The sequence below is a fragment of the Palaemon carinicauda genome, chromosome 12 (genome assembly GCF_036898095.1).
Source record: "Palaemon carinicauda isolate YSFRI2023 chromosome 12, ASM3689809v2, whole genome shotgun sequence".
Taxonomy (NCBI): Eukaryota; Metazoa; Arthropoda; class Malacostraca; order Decapoda; family Palaemonidae; genus Palaemon; species Palaemon carinicauda.
The window spans coordinates 73099749-73112248 of NC_090736.1; positions in this window are offsets into that span (position 1 = coordinate 73099749).

Here is a 12500-nt window from a genome sequence, read left to right on the forward strand (position 1 = left end):
TGATCATAACCTGATTTTGAAGTAACGGCCTAAAAATAAATCTTAATGAAATAAAATTTGTAGTAAAATGAAAAGTCAAAAGCTAATCAATTATAATCTTTTCAAAGGAATAAGAAAATTGTATGTGATATCATATTTATCAATCATAAGGAAAAATGACAATTCAAAAGGTAGAACATGGGAATAGATAGGAATGGAAACAGACTAAACAACGAATAAACAGAAACATTTACATAACTTATAATTATGTATCTATGCTAAGTGGTATATCTTTACAATCCATCTTTGCCAATGGTTATACTCGTATAAACGGATGAGCAACTTGGTGGAGTAATGAGAGCTTTGGGTGTGGAGGAAATGCCCCCTAAATCTCGATGAAGTCACTTACAGCAGGGTGACAGATTGGGTTTAAGGCGATAGATAAACTGTCTCTTCGACTTTTACTCCTGTTGGCTGGTGGTTAGTATGAACCGGCAGGGGTTACTTGCCTTAGTTAGATAGGCACTTCACATCACAAATAACTGGCTATCATTTGAAGTATCTAACACATAAATCTTCTATGGATTAAGTCAGTCTAAGGAAAGAGAAGATGATAGAATCACCCCAGTCCCAGGCTTAGCGGGGTGCTAAGAATCCCCTGGTTTATAAATACTAAAGAAAAATTGAAAATTGGTAAGTTAGAACCAAAAATCAGATTGCTAAGTTACAGTAAGTGGAGAGTGAATTTAAAAAATATAATTTGTATATATTAGCCCTAAGTGAAACACATTGTAAGGGAATTGGTAAGAAAACTTTAGACCAAGGCAATATAAATATCTATTCAGGAAGAACAGATGGAGTTGGAAGAGAAGCGGTAGGAATGATGATGACACCAAGAGGAGAAAAGGCACTAACTGCATGGAGAGCTGTATATAGTAGAGTGTTACTAGCAAATCAAAGCAGTGCAATATGAGTATTATAGTAACAGAAGGTTGAGATTCGGTAGGTAACATTATATTCTTTAGCATTTGATGTTCTATTGAAAGTCAACCTGTGCTACCTCTCCAAACGGCAAAATACACAAAGTGTTGGATATTTGGACATTTTGAATCCTGCAAAAACTTGGGGTTCAAACTTTATAATTTTCAGGGTTTGAGGTCGGGGGACGGGGCCACATGATGGTATGGGTGACTACCCTGGGAAAATCCAAATCACTTGCCACGTGCAATTGAAATTGGCCATGTTAAGTCAATGGGACTTTTTTCGAAAAATACTAAAATAGTTGATTTGCTGAAAATTTCGTGGATAGATTTCGCTTGAACGCCATGAAGTTACAGGTTGGTCCCTAGGCCACCACATGGCATAGGCCGTATAGTAGGCAAATCTCTAACTCATGTACCACGTGGGCCTGTGTGGGCACGTGCACGGCCGGTGCATCCCGGGGCACCAAACTAGTGTAACCAGCAAGTGGACAGAACAGGCTTGCACACTCACCACCATATGTCGCACGTGCCCTTGCATGTACAGCCAGTGGGGCTGTATATAGGGGGTATGATTTATGAGCTTTACCATGATATTGGGTCAAAGTCTATTTATTCGAAAGTGGGTAGTAGGATCTCGTTATTACTTCCGATGAGAATAAGACTTACTTTCGTCTACCACATACCATAGGTCGTATATCTGGGATAAATCTTTTGCACATGCAACATGCGCGTCTGTCGTTAGTCGTACTTCCAGTAATCGTGACGCAGGCACAATTGTGATCCTGTGGTGGCTGTATGGTGCAACCCGGGGCCACCAAACCGGTACAGTCGGTGAGGGTACAGAACAGGCATCTCACACCCACTACCAGGTGGCCCACATGCACGGGCACGTGCACCCATGCGGCGTCCTATACGGGGTTAAGCATACTGGGATAACCCAAACTTGGGAGCCCCTAGCACCCTGTGGATAGGAATGGGACCCAATGCCTGTGTTGGGTACACACACTCACTGGATGGCGCGTTTGTCCATGGGGACTTGAACCCACCGGGATCTTTCCTTGCAGATATTCGTGGGGGTAAATGGAAAATTGTGACATTTTGGTACTGTTGTAAAAATAGCCTACTTTGCACGTGCCCTGTTAAAAAACGAATAGTCTAATATTGACCTCCACCCATGTGATTATAGAAGGTGTCATGCTCCTTCAAACGGTAAAATGCGGCTTGTCGCTACCTCTCACATGGCGCGGGCCAAGTGGTCACGTGACCTCCCAGATTTCACCTTTCCATAACCCCTGTGGACAATATACGTCCCATTAGAAGGCGAATGGTTCTTGCCAGGACGTCCAAATTGGTACCGTTGAGTTCAGCGTGACATGGGCTCTCCATCTGTGACACATTTATTCATTGCGCTTGTAAGCGTCATAGGTTCAAAACCCAGTAAAGCCAAAAGACACAATGCATAGGCTATTAGACTATGCCAAATGCTGATTGTACATTACGCATGCGTCCCTATTATCAGAATATCGTGTACTGCAGGCCAGTGAAATGGGTAACGCTGTGCTCTGCGCGATACGGGCTCTACACCTCTGATTATTCACTACTCCTGCAATGGTGGTATTACCTTAATTTACGTTAATTATTTTCAATTCCATTTCTTTTTCATCAAGTCATAGTGAGTTCATGAAGAGAAAATGTAATTTGTGCGATTATCGACATACTTATTTGTGCATACTCCGAACCTACCACGTACTTATAGGGAAAATTACTAAATTATGCGACATAGGACATGTCTCACCCCAATAGTCAAGAAATTCAATATCAACTTTCGGTGTGTGGCGCTCCCTAAAACGCGCCGCTCGCAAGTTTGCTATGCACCAACAAATGATTCCCTAGAAGAAAGGAAAGATTAATAATATATAGAACTGCAGAGTGTAATAGATGAGATCCCAGAGAGAGATGGGAAGATTGTGCTTGGCGACTTCAATGTTAAAGTTGGAAGGAATAATCAAGGGATAGAGAATATGATGAGAGTTGAGGGTCTTTGCAAAGTTACACAAAGATGGAGCATATTTCATAAGTTTCTGATCCGCAAACAATTTTGTCATTGGAGGTACTCTTTTTCAGCACAAGGACATCCTTGAATATACATGGACTTCACCATGTGTCAATTAAAAAAAGAATCTAATAGATCACATTGCCCTTAATAAAGAGAGAAGGTGGACTCCGAGAAATGTAAGAAGCTATAGAGGTGCAGATGTTGGTAGTGATCACCAGATCCTCATTGCCACACTGAAATTAAAAACTGAAAGCACCAAAGAGAAATGTAGATAGAATACCTAGGTTTGATACAGCTAAGTTTTATAAGAAAAGCATTTTGAAACATTTGCAATTTAAATTATGAATCGATTTTCAGTCATAGAGGCTTTAAGAGACGAAGAGAAGACAATTAATGAAGAAAGGTGTAGAATTAAAAACTTATATCAGTCAGTTGGTAGTAAAGTCCTAGGATATGCAGTTACATGGAGAAAGCCCTGGATAACAAATGATACCTGAGATACTATAAAAAAGAGTCAGGGACAGAAAGTTTTAGAGGCAGTAATGAAAATTACAGGGTAGAGCCTGCTAAGTATTCCAGTATTGATAGTGAGGTCAAAAGGAAAGCCAGGAATGACTGATGGAATATATAGGCAGTAGAGCAGATGAAGCTGACAAAGCTATGAATTCAGGGAGTGGCTATGGTGTAAGAATTGTTCATAGAATTATTAATGAAATCTTGATTGCAGCACAGAATAAGAAGCATATACCCATCAGAAAGAGAGATGGGTATGTTATAACAATAGAAGATGAAGAAAGACAACGTTGGAAGGAAGGCTTCAGTGGGGTTATGAATAGGAAATACAAAGTGACTAATTTGATTAATATAACTAAAGATGATGAAGAGCTTGATGTGCCCATGAATGAATTCGGTGTGTTTGAAGTTGAAGCTATTATCAAAAAAAAAACTTAAGAGATGGGTAGCCCGTGGATATGATGGAATAACTGCAGACCTTATACTGGCCGAAAATGAAGTGACGACCAGAATACTTATAAGATTACTTTATAGAATGTGGCATAAAGAGGCCCAACCTGATGAATGGGAGCTAGGAGTGTTGCTTGAAAAAAAAAAAAAAAAAAAAAAAAGGAAGACCTGTCTGATTACCTTACTTACAGAGGCATAACACTTACGTCAGTTATGGAAATATATAGTATGCTTATTTTATAGTGACTGGAGATAAAGATTGACGAAAAACTGGCGGATGAACAACCAAGATTTCGAAAACATAGAAGTTGCACTAACCAAATTTTCTCTTTAAGACATGTTGTACAGCAATGTGTAGAATATATACATCCACTTTTGATAGTATTTGTGGACTATGTAAAAGCCTTTAATAGTGTGCACCGGCCAATTTTATGGAGTCCTGCATTATTGTAGAATTCCTCTTAAATATGCAATTTGATTAAGACTATTCATGAGCATAGCAAATGCAAAGTTAATGTTAATGGACTCTTATCAAATGAATTTCTAGTGAACATCTGAGTGCTTAAAGGGAACGTGTTGTTGTCACCTATGTTGTTTATCCCTATCTTTTATTTTGCTATATGTAGAACAGTCTGAGATGGTGGAGAAGGATTGGACTAGATTGGTGATAAGAAATTGGCAGACCAAGAGTATGCTGATGATGCTCTCCTTGTTAGCAGAACTTCACAGGGTTTGCACTGCTTGCTTACCAGGAGGTTAGGCTTAAGATAAATAGAAGACAGACAGATGATCTGCATGGAGTATGCAATGGAAGATGAAATATCATTGGAAGGAGAAACAATTAATGAGATAGAATCATTCAAGATTTAGTAACCATGATCTATAATGAAGGGTCTTTAGAATTAGAGTTTACTAGAAGATTGAAAAAAGTATATCAGATATGGGCTTGGTTAAGTAAAATTTGGAGCTCAAATCCCCTGAAATAATATATAAAAATCAGATTATATATCAGTTTAGTAGGATTGGTATTACTATATGGACATAAATCATGGTATGAAAATGAAACTATATATAATAGAATCAGTAGATTTGAGAACAAAGCCTTCAGGAGGATATTGGGAGTAAAATGGCAGGACAGGATTAGAAATAAAAGTATAAGAGATATTACTTGAGTTCCATATGTGGATGAGATCATGATGGGGGGTAGATGGAGATGGTTTGGGCATGTTCTTCTCACTACCCAAGAAATATTAGTTCACCAACCGTTCAGCTGAGCTCCACAAGGCTGTAGAAGAGTTAGAAGACCCAGGCCTAGATGGCTGAGGGCTCTGAACCATGAATAAATCTCAAGATAGAGATGACTGGCGAAATGTAACGGAGGCCTTTTTTCGTCAATAGGCCTATGAGATGTAGATGATGATGATGGTGCTGTAGATGATATAAAAACAAGACAAGGAGATGCATATGGTGAATATATTACTCTTTAATTGCAAATTCAGTTAAAGATTGGAGACATTACAGTAACTAGAATTCATGTAAGAACACATAAAAAAATATGAATGGGAATATTAAGACAAGCTACATTTCAATTGTTACTAAGACCTAGTTAGTGCCTTTATTAGATACACGAGCTTCAAATGAAACAAAAACTCCCTATCTATTATGTGTTTCAATAGTGAGTTATCCAAGCTGAAAAGTTATCAAGTCTAATATTATAAACTCGAGCATTAAGCTCACTACGTCAAACATCCTACTCTATTACTCCGTAGCGTTTTCATACAGCTGATCTTGTTATCACTTTAGAAGTTCAAACTTGTTGCAAATGTTTTTATGGTAAACAGATCGACATGAGTCTCCTTTCATAGTTTGTATATGACAAATCTGTAGCATTTTAACGTTCTTTACTGATCTTATATTTAATATATTTTATTCATTACTTTTTAAATATAATCTATCTACTTTCTTATTTCCTTTCATTACTGGTTTACTTTCCCTGTTGGAGCCCAAGGGTTTATAACATCCTGAATTCAAAACTAGGGTTGTAACTTAGCTAGCAATAATGGTAATAGATTTCGTTGAACAAAACTGATGCTTAAGTAACATTGGTTTTATAATACATCTTCTTAACGGCTATAATAAGTTTCTTCTCTGTAGTACTGCATTCCACCATTAAATGTGAAAATTCGTCATTCATCATCGGGTAGGTAAATTCAGGGTAGGTCTCAATAACATTCAGGTTTAATGCAAGTTCAAAAAGTTAAAAAATATGCAATTAACAGCGTCATGTTTCTAGAGATAATTCCCCCATTCGTCAGGCTGGAATGGTCGAAGTGGTGTTAGTAAGGTTCGTTGGAAGAGGTGGCAAATATACATTGGCTGCATACAGCACCATGGGCGGAGTGAGTGGGGACGTAATCTTGATAGAGTTGCTGCACTGAACTTTCTCTTGTTCCTCCTATTGTAAGGGTTGCAGCTGCGAAAATTTCTTTCGTTCCTCCTCTCGATAGGGATGCAGCAGTGAAAGTTTTTCCTGCTCCTCCTCTTGCTAGGGTTGCAGCAGCAAACGTCTCTCTTGTTCCACCTCTTGTTAGCGTTACAGCAATGAAAGTTCTTTCTGCTCCTCCTTTAGTTATTGTTGGTGCAGTGAAAATCTACATTGTCCTTCCCCTTGTTAAAGTTGATGCAGTGAATGCTTCTCTAGTTCCTCCTCTTCTTAGGGTTGCAACAGAGAACGTTTTTCTTATCGCTCTTCTTGGTAGGGTTGCAGCAGTAAACATTTATCTTGTTCCTCCTCTTGTTAGAGGTACACCAGTGAACATTTTTCTTGTTCCTACTCTTGTTAGGGTTGCAACAGCAAACGTTCTCTTGTTCCTCCTCTTGTTAAGGTGGCAGCATTGCAAACGTTAACTTGTTCCATCTCTTGTTAGGGTGGCAGCAGCAAAAATTTCTCTGTTTCCTCCTCTTGTTAGGGTTGCAGAAGCGAACGTTTTTCTTGTTCGTCCTCTTCTCAGGGTTGCAGCAGCAAGCACTTTTTTTGTTCCTCCTCTTGCTAAGATTGCAGCAGGGAACGTTTCTTTTGTTACTCCTCCTGTTAGGGTTGCAGCTGCAAACATTTATCAAGTTCCTCTTCTCGTTAGGGTTACAGCAGCGAACGTTTGTGTTATTTCTCCTCCTGTTAGGATTGCAGCAGTGAACATTTCTCTTGTTCCTCCTCTTGCTAGGGTTGCAGCAGTGAACATTTATCGTCTTCCTCTTCTTGTTAGGGTTACAGCAGCGAACGTTTGTCTTATTTCACCTCCTCTTAGGATTGCAGTAGTAAACGTTTCTCTTGTTCCTCCTGCTGCTAGGGTTGCAGCAGCGAACATTTATCGTCTTCCTCTTCTTGTTAGGGTTACAGCAGCGAACGTTTGTCTCATTTCACCTCCTCTTAGGATTGCAGTAGTAAACGTTTCTCTTGTTCCTCCTCCTGCTAGGGTTGCAGTAGCGAACATTTATCGTGTCCCTCTTCGTGTTAGGGTTACAGCAGCGAACGTTTGTCATATTTCTCCTCCTCTTAGGATTGCAGCAGTGGACGTTTATCTTGTTCCTCCTCCTGCTGGGGTTGCAGCAGTGAACATTTATCGTGTTCCTCTTTTTGTTAGGATTACAGCAGCGAACGTTTGCGTTGTTCCTCCTCTTGTTAGGGTTGCAGCAGAGGATATTTATCGTGTTCCTCTTCTTGTTAATGTTGCAGCAGTGAACGTTTCTGTTGTTCCTCCTCCTGCTAGGGTTGCAGCAACGAACATTTATCGTGTTCCTATTCCTGTTAGGGTTACAGCAGCTAACGTTTCTCTTGTTTCTCCTCCTCTTAGGGTTGCATCAGCGAATGTTTCTCCTGTTCCTCCTCGTCTTTGGCAGTTGCGAACATTTATCCTGTTTCTCTTCTTGTTATGGTTACAGCAGCGAACGTTTATCTTGTTCCTGTTTTTATTAGGGTTGCAGCATCAAATATTTATTATATTCCTCCTCTTGTTAAGGTTACAGCAGCGAAAGTTTCTCTTGTTTTTTCTCTTGTCACTGTTGCATTAGCAAACGTTTCTCTTGTTAGTGTTGCTGCAAAGGCAATTCTTGTTACCAAGTGACCATTGTCTCTCCAATTCCTTCAGTCTTATTTCTATCAACTTTAAGATGGTCCTCAAATTTTGTTTCGACTGTTCTTGCAATTTTGTCATCCACCTTACTCACGCCATAAAAGCAGTGTCAAGATTTAGACTTCTGATTGGCTGGTCCAATTTCAGCCTCGTCTCTTTTATGTCTCGTTTTTCGGGTCTTTTATTTTTTCACGGAACAAAGACAGAGAAGATGTTCCAAGAAACGTTTGCAATTTGGTTGCCCATCAAAATGTAGGAACGAAAAAACCCGTATTGATATATTTCCTCAAGTAAAACCGGGTGGGCAAACAGTATTCCTGAGAAGTGCGTCTTTATTTATTTTTTTTTTCTTTAATCACGAAATATATGGAATAGCTCTAGGTCAGACCATCACATTTCTAAATGAGGCACTTGCTTCCTTAATGTGCTCAATTATTCATATGATCTTGCAATTAATTATTGATCTAGTTTAGTATCCATTAACTGTTCTCATCTGCCCGTAGAAGGCCATTTAAAAGGCATGCCAGTCAAATTTCCTCAAAATACTCAAAATCGAGTAAGCTTATTGAACTAACATAAAATAGGTGAGTAGGTAATAACCAATCCTACATATTATTTAATTTGGATTCCTATAATCATTACGTAATCAAGATGGGGTTATGGTTGTAACTGTTCGCATTATTCCTTTTTCTTCTCATTTGTTTTCTTCCTCCGGCTATGACCTTGAATGACCTAGACAACCAAAAGGCTAGAAATTTGCAAACAGATAACTGGTGGGAAAATAAGACGATGATAATGGAAACGAAAATTATAGTGTGCCATCTAGGTCTCTAAGACAATGCACATTTCTTTGTCTCTGCCTCTTATGATCGACGTGTAAGTTGACAGCCAATAGCTAAGTTTTTGGTGAGACACATTATAGAAATCGTATAACAGAAAGGTATAAGAATTGATTGGTAAAATTGTTTCTAACTCACTTTTTCAACCAGCATTTATTCACAAATATTTCTTGGCAAACGAACAGTAATATTTCAGAGGTCACGAAAAGTTGCGTTTCAAAGTAGGGTTTTACTGTTCTGCAGTTTTGCTAATAGACACAGGGACTTCATAGAATTGCCACCCTACCACCACCTCCCCGCAAAAAATTCATGTAAGTTCCGTAACTTAGAGGTTAATTGCTCCCAATGCACACCATAAAACGGGTGTTTGATTGTCTCCAGGTTTATAAAAACCCAGAACTGAAGGAAAAGATCTTTTAGTAATTACCAAAGGACATTTGCTTAAAATCTTTGGTGTCGCGAAAATGCCGTTAACCTAATGAATCCTTTTATCTCCTGACATGATCAATTTCATCAACCATACAAAAGCTCCTCTTTATGCCCATTGGATTTCGACTTCTACTTCATTCTGTATACCATCTTCACATTAACAAGATTATAAAGAACATATTGAATTAAAGTTAAAGCGTCTTTCTATCTCTTAATATTTCTCTTCAGAGGGAAACTCCATTTCCCCCCTCTAAGCGATTTTTTATACTGCGGAAACGGAATAAGAGAGAAGAAAACCAAAAGGAAATGCGATTCAATTCTTTGAAACAAATACAGGTGAGGACAAAGAGGGATGGGGATCTCCCCTTCCTCTGCAGCAGCTGATTTCCTCTCTTTTATCCCAGATTAGTTTTCTGACAGCAGATGAGATCTTCACGCTGTCTTGAAGGTGAAAGCTCAGAAGAACTCTTTAATTATATCGTCATTAGAGGCTTTCAGAGTTTCAGTTCGCTTGTCTCCGAATCTCAGCTGATGCCAACTAATGAGCGTGAGTTGAGGAACCTTATCGTACTCGGTGGAGAGGCTTCGGCTCTGCTGTGCCCGAGACACAATTGTACTATTCATACAGTTGTATGAACATCCGTTCTGAACCGTAATACAAAATGTACACATGTGTTATATATTCATCATAAATACTACTTTTAACATCATATATCTTACATTAAATGCGCTGCTACCTTTCAATACTTGTGAATCCTTGTTTTAGTCCCTGAATAGTCAAACAATTAGTTAAAATTTTGTCCTTGCGATTCGTGGTTGATGTTTCAATAAAGATAAAATTCTTTTAATTTATTACTCCATACTTGTTTGAAGTCCATAAGCCCAATGTTCAGTAATACCTAATGTTTTTTTTTCTCTCTCTCTTTTTTGAAAAAATCTATTTTAAAAAATCATAGCTAATCTTTAGGTCCAATCATTTAGATCAGTATATCGTCATACTATCTGTATTTTAACATTATAGTAACAAATAAATCTTGTTTCAAAAGTACTAAAATTGAGTCCTTTTGGATTATTTAGATTTGGTTGCATATATATATATATATATATATATATATATATATATATATATATATATATATATATATATATATATATATATATATATATATATATATATATATATATATATATATATATATATATATATATATATATATATATATATATATATATATATATATATATATATATATTTATAAATATATATATATATTCCAAGCATTTTCTTTTCTTTTTAAAAGGAACCCCTTGACAAACGCTAGTATGAAACATAATCTATTTCTCTATTAAATATACACGATTTCGTGTTATCATATTACAGCTGTTCTGCTTAATATAACCGTTTATTAATTTCATGTTTGGAAATCAATTATTACTCTCTACTCCATCATCTGTACGTTTTCGTAAAACGATATAACATATAAACTTCTTGTACAACTGTGTTTGGTAAGAATAAACAATGTTGTATGAAACCTTTGCAACAGAAAACCAAATTCAGTGGGTATACATTATTGACATAATCAACGCCTAAAAGCCATTTTCCTCCAATTGCCCAAGCTACCTTCTATAATAATTCCTCAGATTAATCTAGCAACGCTCACACCACTGATGAAAACCCCATCATTTCCTCGCCTACAATCTGCTCAAAGGAAACAGCACACTTGATTACCACGTAACGAGGTGAATTTTGCCAGAAGGTGCAAAATGTGTTATAAGAACAGAAGGCTTCCGTATAGCGTGAGATCTTTTTTTTATTATTGAATAGAACGAAGATGAAAGACTTCATGCAGCTATCAGAAGCCTTCTCTCTCTCTCTCTCTCTCTCTCTCTCTCTCTCTCTCTCTCTCTCTCTCTCTCTCTCTCTCTCTCTCTCTCTCTCTTCACAATACTGATCAGAGAGGGTTCAACAAACCACAGCGCTTATTCTAGCTCTACTCTTGAAGGCCGCTCATGAATGGAAGAGGCAAGGGAGAGTGACAATGCTCTAGCTAGTTGGTCAATGCCATAGAGACTGACCATATTTACATATGATCAGAAGCCAAGTCCCCTCTCCAACAAAGCTAGGACCAGGGAAGGACAGGCAATGGTTGCTGATAACTCCTCAGCAAGTAAACCTATAGACTCGCCCAAAACCCACTCAGCTTACATGGATGGTGAGGTTGCAGGCACTACAAGAAGCTATGGAATTCGAACGCGACTCAAACCCTAGTCCAGCAGATCGCCAGGCAGGGATATTTCAAATAGGCCGCCACCATAACCATTCATTGTGATAGAAGAGAGGCTATTCTTATGGATGTGCTTTCTGTTCTATCATAGATCATTAATGGTATTTGTTTCACATTAAACTGCTCTTTTATATTGTCAGTACAAGAAGATCTGGAATTGAATATGAATTACTGGGCAGTGTCAATCCATGTGCGCCCTAATAACATGAGCTATAGTCAATACTTCGGGTGTTATTGATTATTACTGTTTGTAAGACCACCACTAATGCATTCACTCTTTATCTGGCCTGGTCTTACTTTGATAAATTTCTCGACAGGGAATTTTTAAATGGATATGTTGAACAGTTTGCCCAAAATGTATCCATTTTCAATTCAATTATTTCAGTTACATATTGAATTAATTCAGGGATGAAGGTGCCTGTTAATTTTGGTTAGAATGTAAAATGGCTTGGGTGTTTAGCTCAATACCTTTCAAATAATAATGAAGAGAAAAACTTCTTTAATATGTAGTAGGTTTGCTAGGGCACCAACCACCAGTTGAGATCCTACCGATAGTGTGGTATTGGGTCCTTTGACTAGCCAGAGAGTACTACATTGTATACATCTCTCTAGATGCAGTTCATGTTCCTTTGCCTTCACATACATCCAATATACTAGCCTATTCTTTCCGCATTCTATATTGTCCTCACACACTTGACAACACTGAGATCACCAAACAATTCTTCTTCACTCAAGAGGTTAACTAGTGCACTATAATTGTTCAGTAATGGTAAAAGAGACTTTGGCTATGTTAAGCAGCTTCTCTAAAGGAAAGACACATCAAAATAAAACTATTG